This window comes from Eriocheir sinensis, chromosome 7 (assembly GCF_024679095.1).
Source record: "Eriocheir sinensis breed Jianghai 21 chromosome 7, ASM2467909v1, whole genome shotgun sequence".
Lineage (NCBI taxonomy): Eukaryota > Metazoa > Arthropoda > Malacostraca > Decapoda > Varunidae > Eriocheir > Eriocheir sinensis.
The window spans coordinates 18,571,901-18,584,465 of NC_066515.1; the positions used below are offsets into that span (position 1 = coordinate 18,571,901).

At 43.2% G+C, this 12,565-nt stretch overlaps 1 protein-coding gene across 7 annotated transcripts in view; it reads left to right on the forward strand.

Moving 5' to 3' along the window:
- LOC126993924 (LIM domain only protein 3-like) overlaps positions 1-12,565 on the forward strand; it is an 89,239-nt gene that overhangs the window by 39,877 nt on the left and 36,797 nt on the right. The window contains exon 1 of one of the 7 annotated variants that reach the window (XM_050853090.1): positions 3,753-3,944. The exons of the other annotated variants lie outside the window; for them this stretch is intronic. The gene's annotated coding sequence lies outside the window, so the exon portion shown is untranslated. Of the gene's footprint in view, positions 1-3,752; positions 3,945-12,565 lie in introns of those variants that run through there. 7 annotated transcript variants of the gene reach the window in all.

Here is a 12,565-nt window from a genome sequence, read left to right on the forward strand (position 1 = left end):
TTAGATTCCTCCTCACTCATCATCATCATCATCATCGTCGTCGTCGTCGTCATTGTATTTTTGTTCATATTCTTGTTATGTCCTTCATGTTATTTTTGTTATTTTTTTATGTTGATCAGCTTCCCTTTCTTCGTTTCTGCATATGTCAAAATTAGGAGAAGGAAGAAGAGGAGGAGGAGGAGGAGGAGGAAGAAAACGTCAGGTAGGAAGAGATAAGAAGGAAGAGAAAGGCGAAATATGATAATGAGAATAATAAAGGGGAAGAGAAGAAAGAGGAAGAGGGAGAAAACGATAAAAGGGTATAAACTAAAAACAGAGGGGGAGGAGGAGGAAGAGGAAGAAGAAGAGGAGGAGGAGGAGGAGGAGGAGGAAGAGGAGAGAGGATGAATATGATTATGAGGAAGAAAATAAAATGCGACAAGAATAATACGAAGGAGAGAGAGAGAGAGAGAGAGAGAACCATTGTGTTGGCTCAAATTAATATTCATTGACGCGAAGCTCAATGTGAAGACGATCAAGTTATCCTAAAAAAAAAACGTGTGTGTGTGTGTGAGAGAGAGAGAGAGAGAGAGAGAGAGAGAGAGAGTGTGTTTATTTTGTGTTTGTTCGTTTTTATTCCTTTTAATTTTTTCTACCGTCTTATTTGTTGTCTGTCTCTCTTCCTTATTGTTTGTCTTTCTTTATTCTGTCTTTCTACCTGTCTGTCTATCTGTTTGTCTGTCTGTCTTTCCTCACTTGCTTAGATAAAGAAGAGATTGACTGACTTCGTTTTTCTTTTCCCTCTTTATCTCTCCCTCTTCCTTTCTTTTTTTACCTGCTTAACAAACAAACACGTGAGGTGAATGAAAGACTGTCTTCTCCCCGACGCCGCGGCTCTTAATTCACTCAGTTTGTACTTTTGTGTGTCGTCTCATTTCTTCTTTTTTTTTTTCTAATACGTTTGGATCCATTTCCTTCTTTCTCCCCTCCTGTACAAAATGTAATTACTTCTCTAAGACCTTTTGCGTGTGTGTGTGTGTGTGTGTGTGTGTGTGTGTGTGTGTGTGTGATCTATCGTAGTGGCACCATGATTTCTCGATGTATGTATAGACACGACTTCATATTTTCTATACATACTAAACTACATATCTTTACCCTATAAACTCTACCTCAAACAATTATAAAAGGAACATTAAGCCTCTATAGAATTCGTCAAATTGCACTTCCCTTTACATTTCGTTATAAACTGGAACCATTAACAAGATGACCTCTCTTCTGTCCTCTCGTTCTTTTTTCTTATGTTCGGAGTAGCGTCTTGCAGGCTTTTTTTGTTGTTATTTTGTTCTTTACGCTTGATCTGTCTCCCTCGCTGTAAAGAAACATCAACACAGCCCCACATCTGTTACCCTCACCGTGCGACAATTACACACACCTGCTACACACCTTCTGGTGGTGGGTTTTTGAGGGTTGTTAGCCCTCGCGGGCTATGTGCCATAGGCTGGCCCGCCTTACACCTCCTGGAACACCCTAATAAACACTTAACACACACCTGATAGTATATGTTCGCACACCTTAATTTAAATCACTCCTCACACACCTAAAACATCATACCACACCTTTCTCACAACACCGGCAACCCTATGTGCATCAATCAACACCTCCTCCCTCCTCCTTTCCTCCTCCTCCTCCTCCTCCTCTTCCTCTTCCTAGTATCTTCCCTCCACCGTCTCATCACCCTAACACAAGAGAATCCTTTGAACTTCATTGCGATTCATTGCGGGAGGAGGAGGAGGGGTGATGGAGGAGGAGGAAGAGGAGAAGAACCGTCACCTCTAATTGGGCTGTTTGTGTTGGTTAGCGTCGCCTCGTCTCGTAACAACACAGGGATTCACGCGCCGCCAGGGAAGCCGCGTGCAAGGCCTGTTTTTCCCCGCGCGGCGACAAAGGGAAGGTTTGCATATTTTTAGGCCGAGTCAAGTCCAACTGTGTCTCGGGAAGCGAAAGAAAGGCTTGTGAGGCGGCGGCAGCGGCGGCGGCGGCGAAGGAGGAGGAGGTAGATAGCGACAAGAGAGGTTTAATTATGGAATGTTAAGTTGAAGAAAGCAATAGGTAGAGAAGAAAAGCAATAATAAAGTCAAGGGAAAACGTGTATTAAGAGGAAGAAAATAGTTATAGATATTAGAATTACATAAGCAAAACAAAGAGAAGTGTTCATAAAGGTCTACAGCGACGACGTGCGGGTTCCACGGACGAAAGAACATCTCGCTGAAGAAAGCGATAGAGGAAGAAGGGGTATAATAAAATCAAGGGAAAACAACTATTAAGAGAAAGTAAGTTGTCTATTTTCTTTTCCGGGAGCAGTGCGTAGCGTTAATTTTTTTTGTTGTATTTTGTTTTTGCCCTGAGCTGTTTCCATTCCGCTAAAAAAAAATATAGCACCGGGAAATACTCATAATTATATTTCCAGTGCCAAAATGATGACCACGTAGGCTATAAGGTGTGTGCGTGAGATCCCTTTCTTACATCATACTGGTCAGTGCTCAGGCAAATTATGGTGCCATTCAAGAAGCGCGTGTGTCAGCGTAGTGCCGTGCGAGATGATAATAGCAGAACCGAGGGTGTTGTTTTAAGGCCAAGGCGTCGGTAGCGTCCTTCTATCACCGCTTAGTGCTGAGGTAAAAAGAAGTACCATAAGAGAACCGTGTGAGTGCCTTTAGCGCCACCATGGGTAAGCAGTACCAGGATAAGTCAGGCGTCAGGTACGGTCCGAGTGTCACCAGCGCTCAGGTAGACATCAGTGCCGCATGAAAAACCTGTGAGTGTCATGTTAGTGTCGTGGAGTTGAATAGTGCGAACATGATGACCATGTATGTTTCTCAAAGAGAAAGCGCTAAGTGAGGTCCTTATGCCATCGTCCAGCGCTCAAGTAAACATCAGTGCCACTCCAGAACCCCGTCAGCGTTATTTTAGTGCCTTGACGGTGAACAGTGTTGACATGAAGTCTAGGTGTGTTTCTCAAAGCCAAGTCTACAAGCAATGGCTTTGTGTCACCGGCCAGCGCTCAGGTGAATATTAGTAGTAGTTGAGGATCCGTGAGTGCCAGTTTAGTGCCAAGACGAGAGCCGGGGGTGCCAGCAGGGGTAGAGGCGTCAGGTAGAGGCGTCAGGTAGAGTCCTCATCTCACCGTCCAGGCCAGGTAATGGACGCCGCCGGGCCGTCAGCCACGAGTGAGTGTCATTTTACATCCCCGAGTGTCATTTTAGTGCCGCCGCCGCCGCCACCATGAAGGGCGGAAGTGCCTTGAGTGCCACAAGAGGGGGGTACAGGGTGCAGGGCCGGGGGGTAAAGGTGCCTAGATGCTGCGGTTATCCCCGGCTGGTCCTGGGTATTAGGCGGCGGATCCTAGCCGTGTACCGCTGATCCCCGCCGTAAAAAATCTCTCCTGGCGGATCCCGGAGGGCGGCGCCGCGCTGCATGGCAGGCGAGGGGGGCGGGGCCTGGCGCGGCGTGCAGGGCGGGCGAAAGTGTGCAAATGTCCCTCAAGCCTTACATTCCTCCGCCATATTGCGTCACACGAAGGAATAACTCTTTGCGGTGATCACTAAGTCGTGGTGGAGGGCGTAGGCGGCGGAGCAAGGGCGTCAGGAGGGTCAGGGAGAACGGTGTGCGAGGTGGGCGTGAGGGGTGTCGCGCGCGCCGACCAGGGGCGGGGCGAGGCATCCTGTGACATGACAGGCCGGCCAGGCACCGCCCCTCAGTCACCGCGTGGACACCGCAGGGAGGGGGTGTGTCGCCGACGCTCCCGCTGCCTCGCCCACGTGGCCGCCGACCCCCAGCCTCCAACACACGCCCGCCGAAGGATGAACGCAGGATGTACCCATGTGACCCCCAGGATGCCAGGACGCCGTGACCTGCCCTGAGGCGTGTCCAAACCTAGCTAGAGCTGTGTGAGACGTGTTCGCAACGTGAGTACAGACGGCTGGCTTGTTTCGTGTCCCTGTGTGTGTGTGTGTGTGTGTGTGTGTGTGTGTGTGTGTGTTTACAGCAAGGGAGGCAGCTCAAGGACAAATAACGAAAATAACAACAAAGAAACCCGCTCTACGCTGCTCCGACAAACGAAAAAGGAACGAAAGACCAGAAGAGAGGTCAATCTCGGGTAGTGTGTGTGTGTGTGTGTGTGTGTGTGTGTGTGTGTGTGTGTGTGTGTGTGTGTGTCAAACTTTAATATTCACTTTCCCTGTCTCACCTGCACGTCTCCAGGTTGACCGGTAGAGGCGGGGAAAGGTCTAGGAACACAAAGAGTCCCGGGATTTTTTCACTGTGTTGTTACAGGTTTTCTGATGAACACACAAGGTCCCTAGACCAAGTATCCTTACCGACCCTGGGATCGTGGATTACGACTAACTGTTAAATTAACAGAATGGAGGTGTAGAGGCAAACTCAATAAGGCTTATGGCTATGGGCAGTATTCTTTAACATTTAGGCGCCCATACACACATTTGATAAGGCTTTCGTAAAAATCTTGAGCGTTTCCAGGGGTAGTTAATGACTGGTGGTAGTATGACCCTTCATCTGCACCATGAATGTGACATAACACTCATGAGAACCCGATTAATCGGCTTTTGGAAATAGTTGATGCGAGAGGCGGAAGCGACTGAGGATACCGACTTATAAACCAATTCCCTTGGAGCCAAAGAAAGGCGACTCCTCTAATGCGCGTGCTTGTAACTGTATGCGTAGTATGATCGCGCAATTCTGAAGCGTTTGTGAATAATCTTTTGAAATTCTCTATCATTTTATTTCTTTGAGTGGAGCAGTACCTTTGCGGGGCTGTTTTAGCCTACAGAATACCCTCTTCTTTTCAAACAAATACTAAAAACACACTTCTCTAACAATTATAAAACACAGTATTTCTTACTATCCGCTAAAAAGTCAGAAAATTAAAATTTCCACTAACACACGCGGCGCCGCCTTTGATATCGCATAGGTGAACAAAACACCTGCGCTATATATTATGAGAGAACCAAAGAGGTTTCCAGGAAGAAACTGTCATTTAGTCGATCAGTTTGAGTCCCCTTACTTCCCCGACACGCACAGGAGTCACGAAGGCAAGACAAACCCGCGTCTAACACCTTAATTACAGGTAACCATAATCTTGTTTACCTGAGGCTGATTTACCTTTTAGTTCCGCTTGTTTAGTCCTGCACAGCCACACGATAACCTGAAAGGGGGGGGTGAGGTGAGGTAGAGTTAGGGGAGGGAAACCTGCACACACACACACACACACACACACACACACACACACACACACACACACACACACATACACACACACACGCACACACACACGTCTTTGTTTTCCTCATCTTTGTCTTCCTTCTTTTCGTCTTCCTCGTCCTGCCTTTTCGCCCTTGTCTTCATCCATTTCTTCCTCGTATATTCAGCTTGTCTCGTCGTTTTGTGCTTAATGTTACTAGTTCTCAGTGGCGTCTGTCTGTTCTGCCACTTGATGACTCATACCTTACATTCCCATCAATTCCCAGACAAAACATTCATCGTGTATATCGCTCTGTTTAAAGAAGAAAAAAAATCATAACCTGTTTCCCTTGTTCCTAAAAGTGTTGGATTCTTTGTCATCACCTTCCATCACCTTCCTTTTTCTTCGCATGGTTCTTTTCATCTTCCTCGTCCTGCCTTTTCGCCCTTGTCTTCATCCATTTCTTCCTCGTATATTCAGCTTGTCTCGTCGTTTTGTGCTTAATGTTACTAGTTCTCAGTGGCGTCTGTCTGTTCTGCCACTAGATTACTCATACCTTACATTCCCAGACAAAACATTCATCGTATATATCGCTCTGTTTAAAGAAGAAAATTCATAACCTGTTTCCCTTGTTCCTAATAGTGTTGGATTCTTTGTCATCACCTTCCATCACCTTCCTTTTTCTTCGCATTGTTCGTCACGCACCACCTGAGTCTTCCATCGCACTGCCATTGTGTCTTGGGGTAATGTGACGGAGTTTAGCACCGAGGCCACGCTCAGCTTTGGCTTTTACCTTCATCTTTACCTTTTACCTCGGTCTTCCTTCGCGCTCTTCTCGTCACCTGTTTCATATTCTCCCTTTCTTCATTGTAATCCTTTGAACTGCCTGCATCTAATCTCTTTCATTGTGTTGGATCCTTTCTATATAACCACCTGATTCCTTGGTCTTCCTCCGCGCTCTTCTCGTCACCCGTTTCATATTCTCCCTTTCATCAATGTAATCCTTTGAACTGCCTGCATCTAATCTCTTTTATTGTGTTGGATCCTTTGTATATAACCACCTGATTCCTTGGTCTTCCTCCGCGCTCTCCTCGTCACCTGTTTCATATTCTCCCTTTCTTCAATGTAATCCTTTGAACTGTCTGCATGTAATCTCTTTCATTGTGTTGGATCCTTTGTATATAACCACCTGATTCTCATTATCGTGCGCCTATTATAATCCCCCTAATCCCCTTTCCCCTTGTCTTCTTTGTAACCACCTACTCTTTATGATATACCTTCACACTTTACTTTTATTTCGTACATTTCCTCTTTCCCATCGCTCTCTTCGCCACCTGCTTCATTTTACCTTCTATTTATTGTAATCCTCTGAATCTCTAAATCGTCTTTTACTTCATCTTCTGTATTATTGGATTTTTTTTTAATTACCTGCTTTTTGTATATCTTATTTCGCACATTACCTGAGTGCTCTATCGCATCGCACTCCATCTATACTTGATATACTTTTACCTTCCACTTTTACACTCTCTCGGCGTCTTAGGTGTTTGGGGGTTACTGGACAGGCAGCTCATAGCGTCCGCACTCCTCCCTCTCTACCTGCTTTTAATAACGATAATAAAAATAACATGTTCTTTAGTGTAATCCTTTTTAACTACCTGTGCAGTGTCTTTTCAGGTGCTAATTCTCACGCCTCTTCTGCCTGGTCTTTCTTCGGTGGTACTTTCTCTCATGGTGTGTGTTCGTTCGTGTTTAATTCCTCACTTTCTCTCATGGTGTGTGTTCGTTCGTGTTTAATTCCTCACTTTCTCTCATGGTGTGTGTTCGTTCGTGTTTAATTCCTCACTTTCTCTCATGGTGTGTGTTCGTTCGTGTTTAATTCCTCACTTTCTCTCATGGTGTGTGTTCGTTCATGTTTAACTCCTCACTTTCTCTCATGGTGTGTGTTCGTTCGTGTTTAACTCCTCACTTTCTCTCATGGTGTGTGTTCGTTCGTGTTTAATTCCTCACTTTCTCTCATGGTGTGTGTTCGTTCGTGTTTAACTCCTCACTTTCTCTCATGGTGTGTGTTCGTTCGTGTTTAACTCCTCACTTTCTCTCATGGTGTGTGTTCGTTCGTGTTTAATTCCTCACTTTCTCTCATGGTGTGTGTTCGTTCGTGTTTAACTCCTCACTTTCTCTCATGGTGTGTTCGTTCGTGTTTAACTCCTCACTTTCTCTCATGGTGTGTGTTCGTTCGTGTTTAATTCCTCACTTTCTCTCATGGTGTGTGTTCGTTCGTGTTTAATTCCTCTTTATCCCCTACTGTTTATTTTCACACTCTACCTGATCTTGTCTTATTCTTAGTTTCTCTATGTTACTTTTTTCTCTTGGTGTCTTGCTTAGTGTTAAGTTCCCCGTTCATTTACCTTCCTTTGGTGTATTCCTTTATATCTTTGCTCCGGGGTAATGGGCTACTTCTTGTGACGGAGATGAGCACCGGGGCAACGCGCAGCTTGATTGTATGCCCCCAACTTTGCCTTTATATGTTCAGTTTCCTAGTTTCTGTTTTTTTCCCCCTTTTTTGTCAATCCCTCGTTTTGATAATTTAAGAGAGAGAGAGAGAGAGAGAGAGAGAGAGAGAGAGAGAGAGAGAGAGAGAGAGAGAGAGAGAGAGAGAGAGAGAGAGAGAGAGAGAGAGAGAGAGAGAGAGAGAGAGAGAGCGAGAGAGAGAGAGAGAGAGAGAGTGACACACACACACACACACACACACACACACACACACACACACACACACACACACACACACACACACACAGACACATAATAAAAATTTTCTCCTTCATTCTTGAGTTCGTTTGATAAAGTTAGAAAAGATCGTGTGTGTGTGTGTGTGTGTGTGTGTGTGTGTGTGTGTGTGTGTGCATTTTTTTTTACTCCACCAATATCCGTTCTTACCTTCCTAGTGAAGAGAATAAGATCAAGTATCCGGTATATTATTAATCTTCTCGCGGTATGCAATCCTCTTAGTTCATATTCTTTTTTTCACTTCACTCTCTCATCCGTCATATACACAACGCTATCTGCAGAACAAAATTTTGCCTCTATGATTTTTCCTTCCCCTCCGCGTCATTATAACAACACAACCATCAACCACCGACTCATAACTTTTACCTAACTCATTTTTCCTCCTGTTTCCTCCTCCTCTTCCTGGTTCTCGTCCCTCGGCCATGGAAGCTTTTAGCAACAGTCCGGCTTTTTAATTGCGCCGACGGGGAATAAAGTTAAGAGCGGAAACTTTACTCTATTTCGTCATATTATGGGGAAGGCGAATGAGTGGTTTGGAAGCGTGTAGCCGTGACTGAAGATTGTTTGGTCTGGGAAACGAAGGTAAAAATACTATATCCACCTTTTGTTGAGTCACTTATTCCTCATATTTATTACTTTAGCTTTTTTATTTATCTATTTTTTAGCTTGTTATTTCTCTTTTTTTTTTCTCTCTTCCGTTCTCATGTCCTTCCTATGTCCGCCAGCAAGCCATAGTTTTCCACTCATTCCTTACGTCTTTATTCCTTTAACTATTATTTTTTTATGTCTTTATGGTCAAGGAAATGAAGGTAAAATTACTATATCCACCTTTTGTTGAGCCGTTTATCATCTCTATTACTTTAGCTTTTTTATTTATCTATTTTTTAGCTTGTTATTTCTTTTTTTTTTATATATCTTCCGTTCTCATGTCCTTCCTGTGTCCGCCAGCAAGCCATAGTTTTCCACTCATTCATTACGTCTTTATTCCTTTAACTATTTATTTTTCCTTATGTCTCTGGCTTTATACTTTTAGCTCTTCATATCTCTGTTTATTCATCTCCTCCATTCCTCTTTCCTTCTTCTCTTTCTTCCTCTTGTCTGCCAGCTTGGAAACCACTAAGATTGCTTTACCTTTTATTGTCATTTATTCCTCACATCCTTATTCCTTTATACTTCCTTTATTCCTTTTATCAGTCTCTGGCTCTGTATCTTAAGCTCTTTATTTCTCTCTATCTCTGTTTATCTCCTCCGTCTTGCCTATCGTCCGCCAGCAAGTCACAATTATTTTCCACTCCTTCCTTATGTCTCTGTTCTTTTAGCTTTTTTAATTTCATCTACTTATCTCTTGTTCGACATCCTAAGTTCTTTATTTGTCTATTTATTTATCTCTTCCTTTCTCAAGTCCTTTCTATGGTCTGCCAGCACTCCTTCCTCACGTCTTTATTCCTTCAACTATTTATCTCTACCTTCATATCTCTTTGGCTATGTCTCTTTAGCTCTTTATTTGTCTTTTTACATTCTCAAACACTGCCTATCGTCCGCCAGCAAACCACTAAGATTGTTTTCCACCTTTTCTTACGTCATTTACTCCTCACGTCTTTATTCCTTTAGCTTTTTATGTACCACTGGTTCTTCATCTTTGCCTTTTATTTATCGCTATCTCTTTCTTTCTTAAGTCCTGCCTATCGTGCGCCGGCAAGCCACGAGCAGCCCAGCATCAGGAGCCTTTTGTCCTAACTCCGCCAGGCGTCAAATGTCTCGTCTTGATCTTGGGCTAAAGGTCGGTATTCTCAGACGCTTTCGAATCTCACATCAACTACTTCCAAACGCCGAAAAGGAGACCAATCGAGTTCTAATGAGTGTTTTTGTAGGTTCATGGTACAGGAGAAGGCTCAAACTACCACCGGGGTCATTAAACTGCCCCTGGAAATGCCCAAAACTCCTAGGAAAGCCTTGTCAAATATGTGAACTTAGGGGCCGAAATGTTTGAGAATACGGACCAAAGACGCCTCGCCTCAAAGGTCACGGCGAGGCGAAGGCGGTGCGAGAAAGGGCGAAGGGAAGGTCAGGATGAAGAAGGGAAGAAGTGGCTTGGAAAATAGCGCTAAGGAAGATTGGTTGTGGTGTGACGGTGTTATGAGTGGATCGGAGAGTTAGTCGCGGTTATTTTCCTGGTTATAAGTAGTTCGACAAATCCCCAGGCTGAAAAAGAGACGAATGGATTAGAAAATAACGCTAAGGAAGATTGGTTGTGGTGTGACGGTGTTATGAGTGGATCGGAGAGTTAGTCGCGATTATTCTCCTGGTTATAAGTAGTTCGACAAATCCTCAGGCTGAAAAAGAGACGAAATGGATTAGAAAATAGCGCTTTAGAAGATTGGTTGTGTAGTGACGATGTTACGAATGGATCTAAGACTAGTCGCGTGGTTAATCTCCTGGTTATAAGTAGTTTGACAAGCTCTGGGACTGAAAATAAAAGAAGTGGATTAGAAAATAGTTAAGAAGGTTGTGTTTTGGTGTTGTGACTGTGTTATGGATGGAACAGGCAGACAAACAGTTAAAAAAAAAAAAATCGAAGAAAATTCAAAAGATGACTAACTGAAACAGATAAAATAGTGAATAAATAAACGGAAAACAGTTATAGGAGAGCGACAGAAACGAAAATAAAGCTAAAAAAGACTCAAAGAATACCAAATTAAAAAGATGACTTACTGAAAGAGATAAAAAAATGTCATCATGTGAACAAACAAACGGACATACAACTAAAGGAAAACGATAACGAATGAAAAAAAAGGGAAAGTAGACTAACAGAGCGATGAAAAAGTAACCATATGAACAAACAGACACACCAACTAACAAAGAGTCAGATAACGCTAAAAAAATGAAAACTCAATCAGGAAATGTTCTCGAGACCGGAATGCCATTGACACAAACAGAAAATTAACCCGAAGGAAGATTAGATCGTGTTCTGTTCTTTCCTAATTGGCGGAGGGACGGAGGGAGAATCGAACCCCTTATTGGGAGGGAGGGAGAAAAAGGGGAGGAAAGGGAGAGGGAGTGGTTATTCTATTAAGGGAAAGTGAAAAGGGAGGAATGAAAGGGAGATATGAGGATAATGGAGGAGTGTTTGAGAGAGAGAGAGAGAGAGAGAGAGAGAGAGAGAGAGAGAGAGAGAGAGAGAGAGAGAGAGAGCAAATAAATTAGACATTAGCAGAAAAGGCAGTTAGAAAGACATGATTAATTCCAAAATACACACACACACACACACACACACACACACACACACACACACACACACACACACACACACACACACACACACACACACACACATTCGTCTTGGATTCCTTCATGTCACTTTCTGATGAGTCTTCGATGACCTGATTTACATAGAGCCAATCAGAGAGAGAGAGAGAGAGAGAGAGAGAGGCATATCACAGATTGTATTAGGTATCTTTTCGCTCGCCTAGCGTGACGATACTTTTTTGGGCCAGTGTACAAGTCATAAGTCAGATAATTAAAGAAAACGGAAATTAATAGCGATGAACACCCTTGAAAAAAAAGGAATCAAGTACAAATGAATCAACAAGACGTAAAGGATTCGTTATTAAAATGAAATTAACGAAGTACAGAGGACAGACAGACAGACACAAACCCTTCGCATTAAAACGATATTAACGGAACAACAACAACAACAAAAACAATAACACTCGTGACGTTTGCAAAAGAGGAGGAGGAGGAGAAGGTAGTAATGGATGAGGAAGAGGAGGAAGAAGGAAATGAAGGATGTAAGGCAGGAAGTAAGCGAAAGAGAAGGAAAAGGAAGAAAGGATAGAAGAAGAATAGGAAAAGAAAAACAAGAAGGAATGAAAAAAGAAAGAGGGGAGAAGAAAAAGAGTCGAAAAAGGAGGAATAAGGAAAAAATGAAAGAAGGAAAAGAAGAGTAAGAAAAGATAGAAGAAAGAAATGAAAAGGAGGAATGAAAAGGGAAAAGAAGAGGCGAGAAAAAAAAGATTAGACAGAAAGAGGAATGGGGATAAAGCAAGGGTGGAAAATGAAGCAACGATGCAAAACAAGAGGAAGGAGGAAAACAGTAAAATGGAAAAAGAAAAAAAGGAGTGGAAACTTAAAATTGAGGAGGAAGACGAGGAGAGGAAGAGAAAGAGGATTAAGAAGGAGGCAAGGGAGGAATTCCTATTATCTAAGACACAAACAACAGCCGTAGAAGAAAGTCCACTAAAAGATCATTAAAGTCTTCCTCCTCCTCCTCCTCCTCCTCCTCCTCCTCCTGTTATCTCTTTAAGGGGGGCGTCTCTCCCTTATCTGAGGTTAAAGAGATTAGTGAGATAAAACAGTTTGGATCACCGCCAGACCTGTTTCAACCTTGTCTTATTCTTGTTATTTTCGTGTTTTCTTTTGTTTTTTTGTTTTCATGAGGTTGCTTGGTTGTTATTTTTGTTTTCATTTTGCTTTATTTGTCGTTTACTTGTTGTGCCCTTGTCTTTTTCTTGTAATTTTCGTGTTTTCTTTTGTTTTCGTGTTTTA